Source organism: Anastrepha obliqua, chromosome 1 (assembly GCF_027943255.1).
Source record: "Anastrepha obliqua isolate idAnaObli1 chromosome 1, idAnaObli1_1.0, whole genome shotgun sequence".
Taxonomy (NCBI): Eukaryota; Metazoa; Arthropoda; class Insecta; order Diptera; family Tephritidae; genus Anastrepha; species Anastrepha obliqua.
In genome coordinates this window covers 34883180-34898831 of record NC_072892.1, presented here as the reverse complement: position 1 = coordinate 34898831, position 15652 = coordinate 34883180, and the positions used below count along the sequence as shown (strand labels likewise).

Genomic DNA, 15652 nt, shown 5'->3' with positions numbered 1-15652 from the left:
CAACCGCCGTGCACAAGAGCGGCCAGAAACATCCAAAAAATTGGAAATTGATTTGTGAAATAGAAATTAAGCCCCTGCACAACATCAGATTGGAGGACAATCTCATTCTACACCCGCTACGCTTATTTCGTCTTTCTTTCATTATTTGTGTAAAAAAAAAAACTGACACTACGATCTGCATTTTAACTAAGAAATGTTTTAAATTATTATACTTTTTAAATTATTATACTTATTAATTAAGAAATTATTAGACTTCACAAAACGGATTACATGCATACATATGCATATATCAGGCAAATATTATGCAAATATTAAGGAATCAAAATAAATGTCAATAAAAACTTTTCATAAAATCCCAGAGCACTAGCTCAAAAATCATTTATATATTATATAAAAACTTAAAAACAAACTTGATTAGACAAAGTGTTATTAAGATACAAAAAAAGTAATTTATCTGAAAACTTAGTCATTTGAAAACAACATTCTTGAAAAAAAATTTGAGAAAAATCAAGTTATAAAACAAAAACATAATTTCTTAATGGCCGGTAAACAAAAAACTTTCTTTTTTGATAAATGCAAGTAGTGAGCGGCTGCCATAGCCGAATGGGTTGGTGCGTGACTACCTTTCGGAAGGCCGTGGGTTCGCATGAAACACCAAAATTAAAATTTTTTCTAACAGCAGTCGCTCCACGGCAGGCAAGAGCTAATCTCTGAGTGATTTTTGCCATGAAAAAGCTCTTCATAAAAAATATCTGGCGTTCGGAGTCGGCTTGAAATTCCCTTCATTGGTGAAACAACATCAAAACACACACCACAAATAGGAGGAGGAGTTCGGCCAAACACGTAACAGAAGTATGTATATCCACCAATTATTTATTTTATATGTAAGCAGGGAGCAGTGAGCAAATGAGCAGTAAGTTTTTTTAAATAAATAATTGTATAAGGTAGCGCAAAGTTAATCACCCTTTCGGAAGATTTATAATTTTTGCAACTTGGAAAAGGTAAGCATCGTAGGTGAAGAGAAGGATGAGACGGCGGACCATTTTCTGTGCGTCTGCCCGGCCTTCGCTCGAATCAGGCCTGAGGTCTTTGGAATTGCTGAGGTCTTTGGCACTGATGTGTTAAGAAGCGACCAACTTGGCTCCTTGGCACCACAAGATCTACTCAGATTTCTTCAGAAGTCGAATAGAAAATTAAAAAGGAACACGAGTGCAGTACAATGGACTTAATTGTGTCTGAGTGCTGTACTTGTCTGACATTTGTAAACTATCCAGCTGCAGTATGCAAACAGACAAGCAATGAAGGGCGCAAAGGTTTTTTTAGTAAAAAGAAATTATTAAAAAAAGAAAAAAAAAATTAGATGATTAATTTTGCGCCAAAATAATAATTTCCATCATCCAAAAAAATTTTTGTATTTTTAGTTAGTGAGAAAACTAGTCAAATTATTAAATAAAAAGAATGATTAATTTAGCGCCACCTTAAACAACTCCGACTTTGCCACACATATTTATGCACATCGAAAGTAATAGCTCTAAAATTATATTTCATAACTGCCTCAGCTCATAAATACTCCATCGCTAGAACTATAGAATAGTACACGCCTATTGCGCTGAGAGTGACACTGAGTCTCACTCTACTAATGACTAACTGCAATACATTGTATTGAATATCAATAAAAAATCACACACTGAAGTTGCCTTATCTTAAACGGTTTCTCCACCCACACAACGCAAAGTAGTACTCACTACATGTGTGTTGTGTGCTCTTTTAACAATGTGCGTCCTTAAGTAATTAATCATCATCAACGTCAAACTCCTGCTGCACGGCAGAAAATAGCAACACAGTCACAGCGACAGCAGCACGAGCAGCCATCGCTATCTTCATCACTAACAACGCTCTCATAATTACGCAGAAAACGAGTCAACGAGCATAATTGTATTTACGACTATTCGTTTCTTACTTATCTACTTAATAACTCGGGTCTAGCTTCTTCCCAATTGTGGTTGTCCTACGGTTCATTGTATTTGTATTTTTTTTTTTTTGGATTTCATATTGATTGTTATTGCTCTTTCTTCGAACGTTGCGCTCGTGCTCTCGACGAATTGATTAATTGCATTTGCTACTAACAGCGCCGCCGCGTGAGTGAACTCTGACGGTTAGCCTATCGGAGTTTGTTGATAATCACTCATTCGTCTCGCGCGTGGTATAGCTCCATACTTACAAATACTTATACATTGTTGACTAACAATAAGTGCTTAAATAATATTAACGGGCTTTGCTTGTATTTAAATACAATTCTTCATCTTTTCACTAGCAAATATACAGACATACAATTTGATTAGTTATTCCCAGACAATGTAAAATAATGAAAAATAGAAACTTAATTACTTCGTTTTCCGCCATTTAATATTTCCTTTATTTGGCCAATGTAGCAGTGTGTGGTGTCTTACATCGATCAGTAAAAGTGATTTTTGAAATAATAGAGAACTTCGAAATAACAGTGATCATACAAAAACAATTATATACAACTTTGTGTTTAATTAAGGCTAAAAAAAGGGCAAAATTGTCTGCACATGTTTTGTGAAGACTTCGGCATAAATTAAGGCTCCGCAAATATTAAATAAAATCATAAGTGAGTCATGTCAACGCATGAAAGTAACAAAGGAATTAATCACCGCGCACAATAAAAGGAAAGCAAACAACTTCAAGTAGTTCAAGAATATTTATCAAAGCAATTTGATATCGACTGACTTTGTTTGTGGTAAGTTGCATAATCACTGAATTTAAAAATTTATTTGCTAGATGCGTACAAACTAAATATAGGGTGCGCGTCTCATGCTGGCTAATGGAATTATTGAGTAACTTTGACAATTATCAACCAAACGGAGTTATTAAATATTTATTTTATATATGAATTCAGAGGAATGGGTTCAATGTATCGACAAATTGCATACGGAAAAAATGCGACCTGCTGCTTTTGGGGCTTGTTAATCCTGAACTTATTTACAATTGCACGATAAGAAAGGGACTGTTTTGGCCGCTGTTCATTCAAAAGCCATTATTGTGCCATTCCTTTTCAGAAGTATCGTCAATATTGGAGAAAATTAGTGCTCTTTTTGTTATCGTAAATGCGCGAAGAAGGTATGGACAATTTCACTTCCCAAAAAACGGTGCGAAATGGCCAAATGCGCACGGAATTATGTACTTATATAAGGTGTTACAAGTGCCCGGCACGTGTGGTTGCAATCTTGACTGATAACCACAATCTCTTCAATAACAGATTTGACCCAACCATACCTCTTTTTCTAAGGCCTTTATGAATAAAAAATATTAAAAAAAGCGAATGCCATTCAAAAGCCATCGAAGAGCTAAGTCCCAATAAAGGCGACTACTTAATCGATATTGCTTTTTGGAAATTGTTTAAGAAAAGTTATAAAAGGACAAGTTTAGTTAAAAAACAACGTTTCAAGTTTTGTTAAAAAACAACGTTTCTAAATCGATTGTCAAAGTTATTCGATAATTCCATCCACCATATAAAAATTGTGCACCCTGTATTTTGCCAAAATTTATTTTATTTTATTTCTTTGTTTGTATTACTTAATTTTTCTTTGCCTAAAACAATTTTTACTGATACTCTGAATACCATGCCCTAATTTAAGTAAAATTGCTAATTTGTCTGTAGGAAATTATTATAAATAAATGTAAAATGTTGTTTTATTGGGAGTAATAAACAAACAATATGATATATCTAGAAATAGAAACTTTATTATTAATATCGAACTTAATTTATCGAACTAAATTCATAACAAGTAATTGCACGCGGTCGACTAACTTAAAAATAGAAAAATCAACAATTAAAGGTTTTTTACTCCTATTACTTTTGTAGATCGACCATCTGCTTTGAATTCACAAACTTGACTCATCGCCTAAACAAGTGCAATCTCCATTGCACACTCCATGCAATTATCGTTCTCTTCTCTGTGTAGTATACTAAGCTTATATTAGTGTATACATGTGAGCGGCAGCACTCACAACAGTACGCAAAGCTTACATAAATATATACTTTTAGATGACAATTTTAAGAAGAACTAAATAAGTAATAAAAAAAAACATTTTTCTGCACATATTATCGCTTCTAGTCGGAGCATAGGCGAAAACAATGCCTCTTCAAGGATTTCTGTCAGCCGCTATATGGCTAATTTCGTTCCCGATAGCTCTCATTTAGGATTGTGCGCATACAAGTTTATCGTGGGCGTCCTCTGCGCTGACTTTCTTGTGCGTTCCATTGAAAAGCCAGGCAGGTCTTCTCTATGGAGAGTATGTCCAATACCGTACAAATCAGCATATAATCCTAACATCCTGACAAACGTTTCAAGGGCTCTGCTTATGTGCTCAGAGATGAGCTAGGTCTCAGATCCATCTGGTATTGAAAATTCTAAGTTTTGTTCTTAGTGGCAGGATACGAGAGTGCCACAGTCGGTTTAGCTTATGGAACGCAGTAAGTGATACCACATCAGACAATGCGCCACCATCTTTTATTATTTAGCTACCGAGGTAACAGAACTCACCCGCATCTCCTATAATGATGGCATTTTCGCTTGAAATAAGTTCAAGAAGGGATGTGGTTGTTGTTTGTATTCTCAACAGCTTTGTTTTGAGAAGTTTATTTTAAGGCCGACTGCACGTAAATTGTCTCGAGTTGACTAAGTTCTTTTGAGTTCTTTCAATTGTGTGCAGAAACTCACGATTTGCAGAATACAAAGGTGGCGCCCAGCTCGTACTGATATTCCGCTTTCAGTGAACTTGAAAGACCCCGCGTACCCGGGGAATCGGTGATTGTAAATAATGCAATTCACTCTATAATTTGTGGCATTTCTTTTTCTTCTTACATTCTTGGTCGCATTTTAATATTTCTGCATTTTCATTTTCTGAAAAGATGAAGTCAGCTCTAAATAAGTTGGTACAGTTGACCAACATAACCGAGTAAAAATTCCAAGTTGTTGGAAGCTGTTATAAAACTGGCAAGAGTCCGTTAAGTTATTATGCTTTTATCAATTTTCAGTGAGTGAATGTTGTGATTTTTTGGGGAAACTTTAGTGCGAAATGAAATGCTTCCAAAATGCGTAAGAAAAAAATTAACCTGTTCGTTCTGGATGAAGATGATTTTTTTTTTTTTTGGTACATACATAAATAATTGACGCGCATATTTTTGTTAGGTGTTTAGCCGAGCTCCTCCTCCTATTTGTGGTGTGCGTCTTGATGTTGTTTCACAAATGGAGGAACCTACAGTTTTAAGCCGACTCCGAATGGCAGATATTTTTTATGAGAAACTTTTTTATGGCAGAAATACATTTGGAGGTTTGCCATTGCCTGCCCAGGGGCGCCCGCTACACTTTTTCTTGACTTTGGTTTTTTCATGCACGGAATCTCGAACCTACGTACTCCAAATGGTAGTCACACACCGACCCATTCGGCTACGGTCGCCGCTCAATGAGAGCTTCATCACTTATGGTAACAATATTTTAAACCTAGAATTCTTCGCTATTCGTATATATACAAAATCAAGCATCCAATTTATAATAAATAAATTTTATTTGAAATAAGAAAAGATACGTAAATTTTTTACTAAATAAGAAAATATTAATTTTTGCTAAATAAAAAAGATATTTTAAGTGATGAAAATCTTTATCCTGACATTTACGCAAAGTCATGATAATTATAAAAATAAGGTGGACTTTATGTTTTTGGTATTTTGCTTTTTAAAACTGATTTTTGTGTTGGACCATGATTTCCGCATATATAGGGTTTTCCAATAGGAGGTGTTATTTTGATATTCAAAGATAAATACTATTTTTTAATATAAATGATCGGATGTTTATTTCATAATAAAAAGGAAGGTATGCCGTTAATAGTGCAAAATAACATCAGGCAAATGACCACCACGACCACGCTTACAGGACAATATCCTTTTCATGAAATTTTTCATAACTATGTCCCTATGTCCTCAATAGCCTCACGAATTCCATCTTTGAGGTCTTGAATCGACCCTGGGCTGTTGGCGTAGACCTTCTCTTTCACGTGACCTCAAAGAAAAAAGTCACAAGGTGTTAAATCACTAGATCTCGGTGGCCAATTGTGATCACTTCTTCGAGAGATAACACGGTCAGGAAACTTTTCCCGTAAAAGATCAATGGTTGTGTTGCTTGTGTGGCACTTAGCGCCGTCTTGTTGAAAATAAACGTTGTCCAGATCAATACCATCCAATTCCGGCCATAAAAAATAGTGAATCATCTCTCGCAATCCATTCACTTGTAACACGTTATTGGAAAAACCTTTATATTGTATGTATGTATGTATGTATGTATGTATGTCTGTATGTATGTATATATATTAGCAACAACGCTAACTCTTTGGATGATGCTGAGTGTAAACAAAGTAGCTCTGCGAATTGCTATCTGAGATCAATATCAATTGCGCCTACCTAAATCTCATCAATCTTCTCCATTACAAGAACAGGTCAAGTTGGCTGTAGATATCTGCCTGTTGAAGGTTCCAAATCGGGGCTTTAGTGCTTGGAGGTTGGTTCCATATGTAGAAGTCCACGCAAGTGGGGAAAGTTACTGATCGCCATTCACTTGGGAGTGGCCAGGACGATTCTTCTACATATGGTTCAAGCAGCTCACAACGGCCGGGATTAGCCCACGTATCCTCTGGGTAGCTTCCGAACACCCGTTCGGGAGTGAGCTAAAGTGAGAAGGCGAAACATTCCAGCATAGCTGGTTGTGCACTGGGTTTGGGACCCGCCACTTAAAAACCTCTCCCCAATGAAAGCATATACAAAGCCTCGGATGAGAACTTCCAACACTGATGACGACCCCTGCAAACGAACTAAGGACTATGATTTGAGGGTATGCACCTGGAATGTCCGGTCCCTTAATGGGGAAGGTGCCTCTGCCCGGCTGGTTGATGTCCTTGTGAGAGTAAAGGCTGACATCACTGCCATCCAAGAGATGCGATGGACGGGGCAAGGAAAGAAAACCATAGGACCTTGCGACGTCTACTACAGCTGCCATGTAAAGGAGCGCAAATTCGGTGTCGGATTTGTTGTGGGAGAGAGACTTCGTCGCCAAGTACTGTCGTTCACTCCGGTGGACGAGCGTCTCGCAACAATCCGCATCAAAGCGCGATTTTTTAACATATCGCTAATTTGCGCCCACGCCCCGACGGAAGAGAAGGACGATGCGACCAAAGATTCCTTCTATGAGCGCCTGGAACGTTCCTATGAGCGCTGCCCCCGCCACGACATAAAAATCGTGCTTGGCGACTTCAACGCCAGGGTGGGCAAGGAGGGAATTTTTGGTCCCACAGTCGGAAAATTCAGCCTGCACAACGAAACATCCGGTAACGGACAGAGGCTGATCGACTTCGCCGGGGCCCGAAACATGGTAGTCTGCAGCACCAGATTCCAGCATAAAAATATACACCAAGCTACCTGGCTGTCTCCTGATCGAAAAACACGAAACCAGATCGATCATGTTGTGATAGATGGAAGACACGCTTCTAGTGTATTAGATGTACGTACGATCCGAGGACCCAACATCGACTCGGATCATTACCTTGTTGCAGCCAAACTGCGCACACGCCTCTGTGCAGCGAAAAGCGTACATCTAACTACGCAAAGAATGTTCGACATCGAAAAGCTGCAATCACAACAGACAGCCAGAAGATTCGCCACTCGACTCTCACTCTTGCTCTCAGAGAGTACTGCCCAACAAACCGGCATGCACGAGCAATGGAGCAATATTTCTCGTTCTCTACGTACCGCCGCCGAAGAAGAAATCGGATTCCGGCGAGCCCGAAAAAACAATTGGTACGACGAGGAATGTCATGCTGCCGCCGAAAGAAAAGATGCTGCCTATAGAGCCACGCTGCGATCGGGCGCAACGCGAGCCATGTGGGATCGCTACAGAGAGCTAAGAAAAGAAGAGAGACGTATTATTCGACAGAAGAAACGAGAGGCCGAAATACGTGAGTGCGAGGAGCTTGAGATGCTGGCCAATAGGAACAACGCCCGAAAATTCTACCAGAAAGTTCGGCGGCTTACAGAAGGTTTCAAGACCGGGGCGTTTTCCTGTAAGAACAAAGACGGCGATCTGGTGACTGACATCCAGAGCATTCTTAAATTATGGAGGGAACACTTCTCGAACCTACTTAATAGTGATAGCTGCGCATGTCAAAGAGAATGTGATGATCCCGATACCCCAATCGTTGACGACGGAATTGACGTTCCGCTACCCGACCATGACGAGGTGAGAATAGCGATAACGCGGCTAAAGAACAACAAAGCCGCGGGCGCCGACGGACTGCCGGCTGAGCTATTCAAACATGGCGGCGAGGAGCTGGTAAGGTGCATGCATCAGCTCCTATGCAAAATATGGTCGGATGAAAGCATACCTGCCGATTGGAATTTAAGTGTGCTCTGCCCAATCCATAAGAAGGGCGATCCTGCAATTTGTGCCAATTACCGCGGGATTAGTCTTCTAAATATCGCCTATAAGGTTCTAGCGAGCGTATTGTGTGAAAGGCTGAAGCCCACCGTCAACCAACTGATTGGACCTTATCAGTGTGGCTTCAGACCTGGAAAGTCTACCATCGACCAAATATTCACAATACGCCAAATCTTGGAAAAGACCCATGAAAGAAGAATCGACACACACCATCTTTTCGTCGACTTCAAAGCTGCATTCGACAGTACGGAAAGGAGTTGCCTGTATGCCGCGATGTCTGAATTTGGTATCCCCACAAAACTAATACGGCTATGTAGGATGACGTTGCTCAACACCAGCAGCGCCGTCAGAATTGGGAAGGACCTCTCCGAGCCGTTTGATACCAAACGAGGTTTCAGACAGGGTGACTCGCTGTCGTGTGACTTCTTTAACCTGATGTTGGAGAGCATCGTACGAGCCGCAGAACTTAATCGCTCAGACACAATTTTTTATAAGAGCGTACAATTGTTGGCGTATGCCGATGATATTGACATCATCGGCCTTAACAACCGCGCTGTTAGTTCTGCCTTCTCCAAGCTGGATAAAGAGGCAAAGCGAATGGGTCTGGTGGTGAACGAGGACAAAACGAAGTACCTCCTGTCATCAAACAAACAGTCGGCGCACTCGCGTATCGGCACCCACGTCACTGTTGACAGTTATAATTTCGAGGTTGTAAAAGACTTCGTTTATTTAGGAACCAGCATTAACACCGATAACAATGTCAGCCTTGAAATCCAACGTAGAATCTCTCTTGCCAACAAGTGCTACTTTGGACTAAGTAGGCAACAGAGCAGTAAAGTCCTCTCTCAACGAACAAAACTAACACTCTACAAGACTCTCATCATGCCCGTCCTAACGTATGGCGCAGAAGCGTGGACGATGACAACATCCGATGAAGCGACGCTTGGAGTGTTTGAGAGAAAGATTCTGCGCAAGATTTTTGGACCTTTGCACGTTGGCAACGGCGAATATCGCAGACGATGGAACGATGAGCTGTATGAGCTTTACGACGACATAGACATAGCGCAGCGAATAAAGATCCAGCGGCTACGTTGGCTGGGTCATGTCGTCCGAATGGATACAAACGCTCCGGCACTGAAAGTATTCGATGCGGTACCAGCTGGTGGTAGTAGAGGAAGAGGAAGGCCTCCTCTGCGTTGGAAAGATCAGGTGGAGAAGGACTTGGCTTCACTTGGTGTGTCCAATTGGCGCCGGTTAGCACGAGAAAGAAACGACTGGCGCGCTTTGTTAAACTCGGCCAAAATCGCGTAAGCGGTTATCGCGCCAATTAAGAAGAAGAAGAAGAAGTGCTACTTCAACCATTTCACCTACCTAACTATCATAGAATTAACATCCATCCAAATTAAGCCTGCAGAAAAATTAACTAAAATTGCATTATTTTGCAGTTTTTCCTTTATTGATGTATGTATAAACATCATATTGCAGGTCGTCTGTAAAACTAATGTATCATAAAACAAGAATCTGAAATTTTCTGTTAATAAAGGTTATAAAAGTAAAGCGTTTTTCTCCTTAAAAAAATATAGTATGGTTTGCTTTTATCGATTGCTCTCAATTTTTAGAGCTGTAACAACTCTTTCTTTGCTAACACATATGTAATTCTAAGCTGTCATTGGCAAAGTCTATGCACCTTATAAAGGGATGAGCAAGATGAGAGTATTATAAAAAGGTTGTTTTTGTTTTTTTTTCTCAGAGCTTATTAGAGTAACGGTCATTAAGAGAATATACCTCTTGCTCTTCTAATACTTCTTTGTTCTTTTCCCCCTACTTACACTTTTTACAGCCTTCTATTCCCTCTTGTCAAATCTTTTTTCCCTAAACACCTCCATTTTTAATGTAATTTTTAATCTTTTAGAATTAAGCACAAACATTGTAAAATAACTTATGGTTGTGTGTTTGATTAATAAATAAATAAAAGAATTTGAAAGGCATTTCCTTTTACGCCCTTCTATTTTACTTCCCATCTTTCAGACTCATGCACCGTTTTTGTCAATTTTCAAGGGAGTGAGATGCTCTCCTTCTCTAACTCGGGCACAGTGCTCCCACGCGTATTGCTCGGAAAATACCAAGATGAATAAGGAATGTCTATACTTTTCACACTAAGCTACATTTTGTGCAGTGTTTGGCCGAGCTCCTCCTCCTATTTGTGGCGTGCGTCTTGATGTTGTTCCACAAATGGAGTGAACGGCCACTCTAGCAGTGGATATATTAGCACTTTGTAATATTTTTTAAGGAATATCAAATAATCATTATGCTCGAGCGAAAAAATAAAAATCGAATCATGATCATTACCCCTGATCAGAAGCACTAAAATCTACACGAAATCACTATTCATGAGCGGAAATGCAAAAATCAAATTTAATATTAATATTTAATTTTGAGTTAAAAAAAAATCAAATTTTAAATATAATTTAAAAATTTTAATTGACAAACTCGAAAAATGAAAGTCATTGTAGAAATCAGTATAACGTACGAAAACAAATATGCGATTATAGTTAAAATTGTTTTAAGTTAAAAAAATAGTTACTATTTCTCATCCCTGGTTAGAGGAAAGATGCGGAAGTTTTAAAAAAATTAGCCAATGCACCTGGGCATTGTGGTATTACAGGGAACGAGTTGGCTTATAAACTGGCTAATTAAGGCTCTGTAAGCAAAGGCCCCGAAACCTTTTCAGGTGTCGTTTCTGCATCGATTCAACTATGGATTGACGAGTTCATGAGGTCTACCCATAAAAGAAGTTGGTTTGAGTTGGGCTTCTGCAGAGTAGCCAACTGTTTTATGATAGAACCAAATTGGAAATTAGTGACCTTCCCCCTAAAACTTAGTAGAAAAGACCTGAGTGTACTGGGGGGTCTCATCGCAGGGCACAACACCTGTGGTCAGCATATGGCTACCATGCGGACAGCTGGAACGCGGTAATGAAATACATCGAGAACGTACTACGAAAAACCTGGACACAGTGCAACAAATGGAAGCCGCATAGATGGAGACTCAAGAAGACGAGCCTATAGCAGGAAAGCTGGCTACAAATATGGTGGACCCAGACGTGGGTGTATAGAGTTGGTCCTTTATGGATGTCATTCTGGGCCTTCCCGAAGTAATATAGAAAGCAGTTCCGGGAAGGGTGTCTACCAAGAAGGAGAGAAGGGATTTTTTTAGTGGCCACACCACACGATGCAGTAGATGACGGTCGCTGTAAGTGCGAAGGCATTTTGAACCCTTCCTCACCCATCAACAAAAAACAAAAAAAAAAGGAATCATTGGCGGCCCAATATGCCTATCCTGTCTTGAAAATGAGGAGCAATGAGCAGCATTTTCTCCCTAGATGTCCGGCGTTTTCTAGAATCAGACTTAGGATATTGGGTTGCGATATACAGAGTAAGGATTAAGTTCATAATTTTGCTCTTCCGGCTCTCTTAAGATGCATCAATGAATACACAAGACTTGCGGAAGAGTGACCTCAAAGCAATTTTTTTGTCCATATTTTCCATTCATATTAGATCTCTCGTGTCTCTCTATTCTTGCCATTGTAATCTATCTGGGTGTAGGGCAATGTTCTTCTTCACTGTTTGCTTGGACTTGTCCAACCCCCCCACAAATCTAATTTAATCTAATCTAACATGGCGGCTACCGTAGCCGAATGGGTTGGTGCGTGATTACCATTCGGAATTCACAGAGAGAACGTCGGTTCGAATCTCGGTGAAACACCAAAATTAAGAAAAACATTTTCCTAATAGCGATCACCCCTCGGCAGGCAATGGCAAACCTCCGAGTGTATTTCTGCCATGAAAAACCTCCTCATAAAAATATCTGCCGTTCGGAGTCGGCTTGAAACTGTAGGTCCCTCCATTTGTGGAAAAACATCAAGACGCACCCCACAAATAGGAGGAGGAGCTCGGCCAAACACCCAAAAAGGGTGTACGTGCCAATTATATATATATATGTATATATATATAGTACCAGTACACTGAAGACTTACAACGCATGAGTCTCTGGCAAAAAACTTCAATTTGACTCAACGTCAAAAAATCAAATTTAAGCAATAAAAAGCGGAAAAATAAGAGTAATCTGTATTAAATAAAAAAAATATATGTATTATAAAAAAATTAAATGTATTTAAAATTAAATTCAATATAAAAGACATTCATTGTAATTCCCATTTTTCACAAAAAATTCCAGTAAAAATATTGTTTTACTGATTGCTGGATCCGGTCAAACTGACACAAGGGATTAATGCTTGTTAAAACACACTGGCGAAATTTCACTTGCCCTTTACCCAAATAAAAAATCAATAAATCTGGCTTTTATTATTACAAACCGATTCTTGTGCTCTCCGATTTAAAACTCAGTTCCTCATTTAGAAACACATTTATTATGAACGCTAAATTCAAATAAATTAACTTGCGATGTCTGGCCAATAAATACAAAATTTGAATATACTTTTGCTTTCTGCCAATAAATGGTAACCACAATAAAGTAGTTTTCGGAAACTTCACGCCATTTGAAGCGCTTTTATGCATCTAATCGGTGGAGATAATAAAATACGCATAAACACGACAAATCACTGTGTAATCTGTTTTATTAGCGCAATATAATTAAAATTGCACATTGAAAGAAAAAAACAAAAAAATCAAAAAACAAAGAAGTATGAAAAAACAAAGCAAATAAAACATCACACTAATTTGCATATTCGTATGTGTGTATGTATGCATGTATTTTGCATTGACAAGCGGTCCCCCACTCTGCTGCGGTCAGAAAAAATAGCGTAAGCCAGCTGCGGTTGAATGCAAATTATTATTGTTGTATTGTTATTGTATTATTGTTACTTATTTGTTATTGTTATTACTTATTTTACTTCTTCACACATCTTTGTTATTGCATCATCGTTTTAAAAGCAATGAAAATACCTCGCCAAACTCATGAATTTTTAATAATTCTTGCTTGTTTTCATTCGTTGCGCAATCTAATCGACGTCATTACATCTAAAACAAAAGAACTTAACACCCAGCGACCTGCGTGTGTGATGATGTGAGCGAGAGGGAAAGAGCAAAGTGAATGGCGGGGAAATGAGCAGGAAAATGGAGAGATGGGCTTTAATGATAATTTTCACTTTTCGCTCATAAATTTTGCGTTTTACAAGTACATATTTCATCTAATCATCATTCAAGCACACAAATGCACACACGCAAACATGCACACATAGATACGAATAACAAGCAAACAATTCCATTGTCTCACGCACGCTTTGTTTTCTTTGAGCATCCAGCTGGCTGTGAGGCTTTTGCTTAGTTTTTCTGCTTTTCTCTAAGAGGGTAAGCCAAAACACACAAAAAAAGAAGAGGAAGAGGAAAAAGAAAAAAAAAGAACGAAAGACTTAGGCGGAAAACTTGTTTGCGCGCTTAAAACGTAAAAAAATATGCAAAATAAGGAGTGAAAACCCTAAAAATAAACCAACTGCAAAGCAAAAATTCGAGTTTTGAACCGGCACAAAGTGTGACAGGCGCTGCAATGCGAACGCGTGCATTTCGAAAATTTATGATTGCAGCGCTAGCGCCAAGTCGACATAATTTAATAAATTCACCGCGTAATCCGGTAAAAGCAATTTATAATTCAAACATGCACACAGACACAGGCATACAAAATGACTAAGCTACATACAGATGTGTGTGTAGACATGCAATGTATCAGACGCATACCAATGCGTTAATTTCCATGTGCACCAGTACCTCTCCTTCACGCTCTGTGTAGTTGCGCTCAATTGCTGGGGGAAATTTATAATTTGCATTAATATTTGCGCGCTTCCAAAGGCTCACATAGGTGTGTGTGTGTGTGTATGTATGTTTGGACATTAGCATGCGCGCCACACCTACTCTCAAACTACAAACCAAGTTTCGAGCTATTTTCTTTCTTATTGTTTGGAAGTATGCATGCATGTGTGTGTATGTGTGTGTTTTTATGTATTACCACTGCAAAACAGTCTATCATCGTTGAGTAATTGAAGTGTTAATGTATTTATGACAACCGCTGTATTCACAGTTGCACGAGCATGCGAAGTTGGTGGCAAATAGCAAGTGGCAAGTGGCAGCGGGTTGCATGTGGCATGTAGCATAAGTTGCATGTCTTTCATTGGCATTTACAGTAGCCATTAGCGTTATGAAATATGGAAATTTATGGTCACAAATTCTGGTTAAGGAAAGGAGGTTATCCATTAGCTGTGGATATTCTCCAAATAGATGCAAAACTAGGAAGCATTTTTAGTTGCTATATTAATCTATATTACGCGAATATTACAATAAAAAAAATTCAACAAAAAAAAAACTATTGTATAAAAAATATAAGTGATTAATAAAGCATATGAAACCATATTCCCGTGTAATGGTGTATTGGGCATTTCAGAAAGAAAGTGGAGAAATAAAATAAGTGCGCTATGATTTCAAAAGAAAGGATTTTGAAGTGCTTATAACACCGTGCAGCAGTAAAATAAAAAGTTTTTAAAAGGCTTTAAAGCTTCAACGGAATAAATTAATAAAAATGATTTTAATCACTATTGCTCGCTCGATATTATAAGTATGAATATTAGACGAATTAGGATATAGCCAGCTTTTAAAAAATATTAATTTTTTACGTTTCGCTAATGCAAATATAGACTTTTGATGGTATGTCCTAGCTTAGGTTAGGTTTTTGCGGCAGTCGGTTTTAAAATAGCCAACTCACTTAGACCACGTAGGTCCGTTGCGGTACCACTCTGTAACACCGGAGCCTCAGTGCTTATTCAACATAGAACCATTTAGATGCTCTTATGAAGCGTAGGATAGGTTCTATCCCAACAAAGAATAGTTTTGTAAGAGAATCAAAGAAGTATTTTCCTAGCAGCCTGGCCCTACTCCTAGCTAAGGCTGGACATTTAAAGAGAAAGTGTTCTTCTGCTTATTCCTCTTCCTCGTCTCTACTGCTGCTGCAGTATTCATGAGAAACTGCTCCTAGCCAAGAAGAGTGCGCCTAACAGCCAAAGACCGGTGACAAGAGACACGACCTTCGAGATGTTCTCTCTAGAGAGGTTGAGCAATTCTCTTGACTTTTTCTTATCT

General features: G+C 38.8%; 1 protein-coding gene across 2 annotated transcripts in view; it reads left to right on the top strand.

Annotated features, from left to right (window-relative positions):
* Positions 1–2404: 2404 nt before the first annotated feature.
* The window catches only part of LOC129235471 (GATA-binding factor A), an 80607-nt gene continuing 67359 nt past the window's right edge, over positions 2405–15652 (top strand). For both annotated transcript variants that reach the window (XM_054869340.1, XM_054869339.1), the window contains exon 1: positions 2405–2761. The gene's annotated coding sequence lies outside the window, so the exon portion shown is untranslated. The remainder of the gene's footprint in view (positions 2762–15652) is intronic.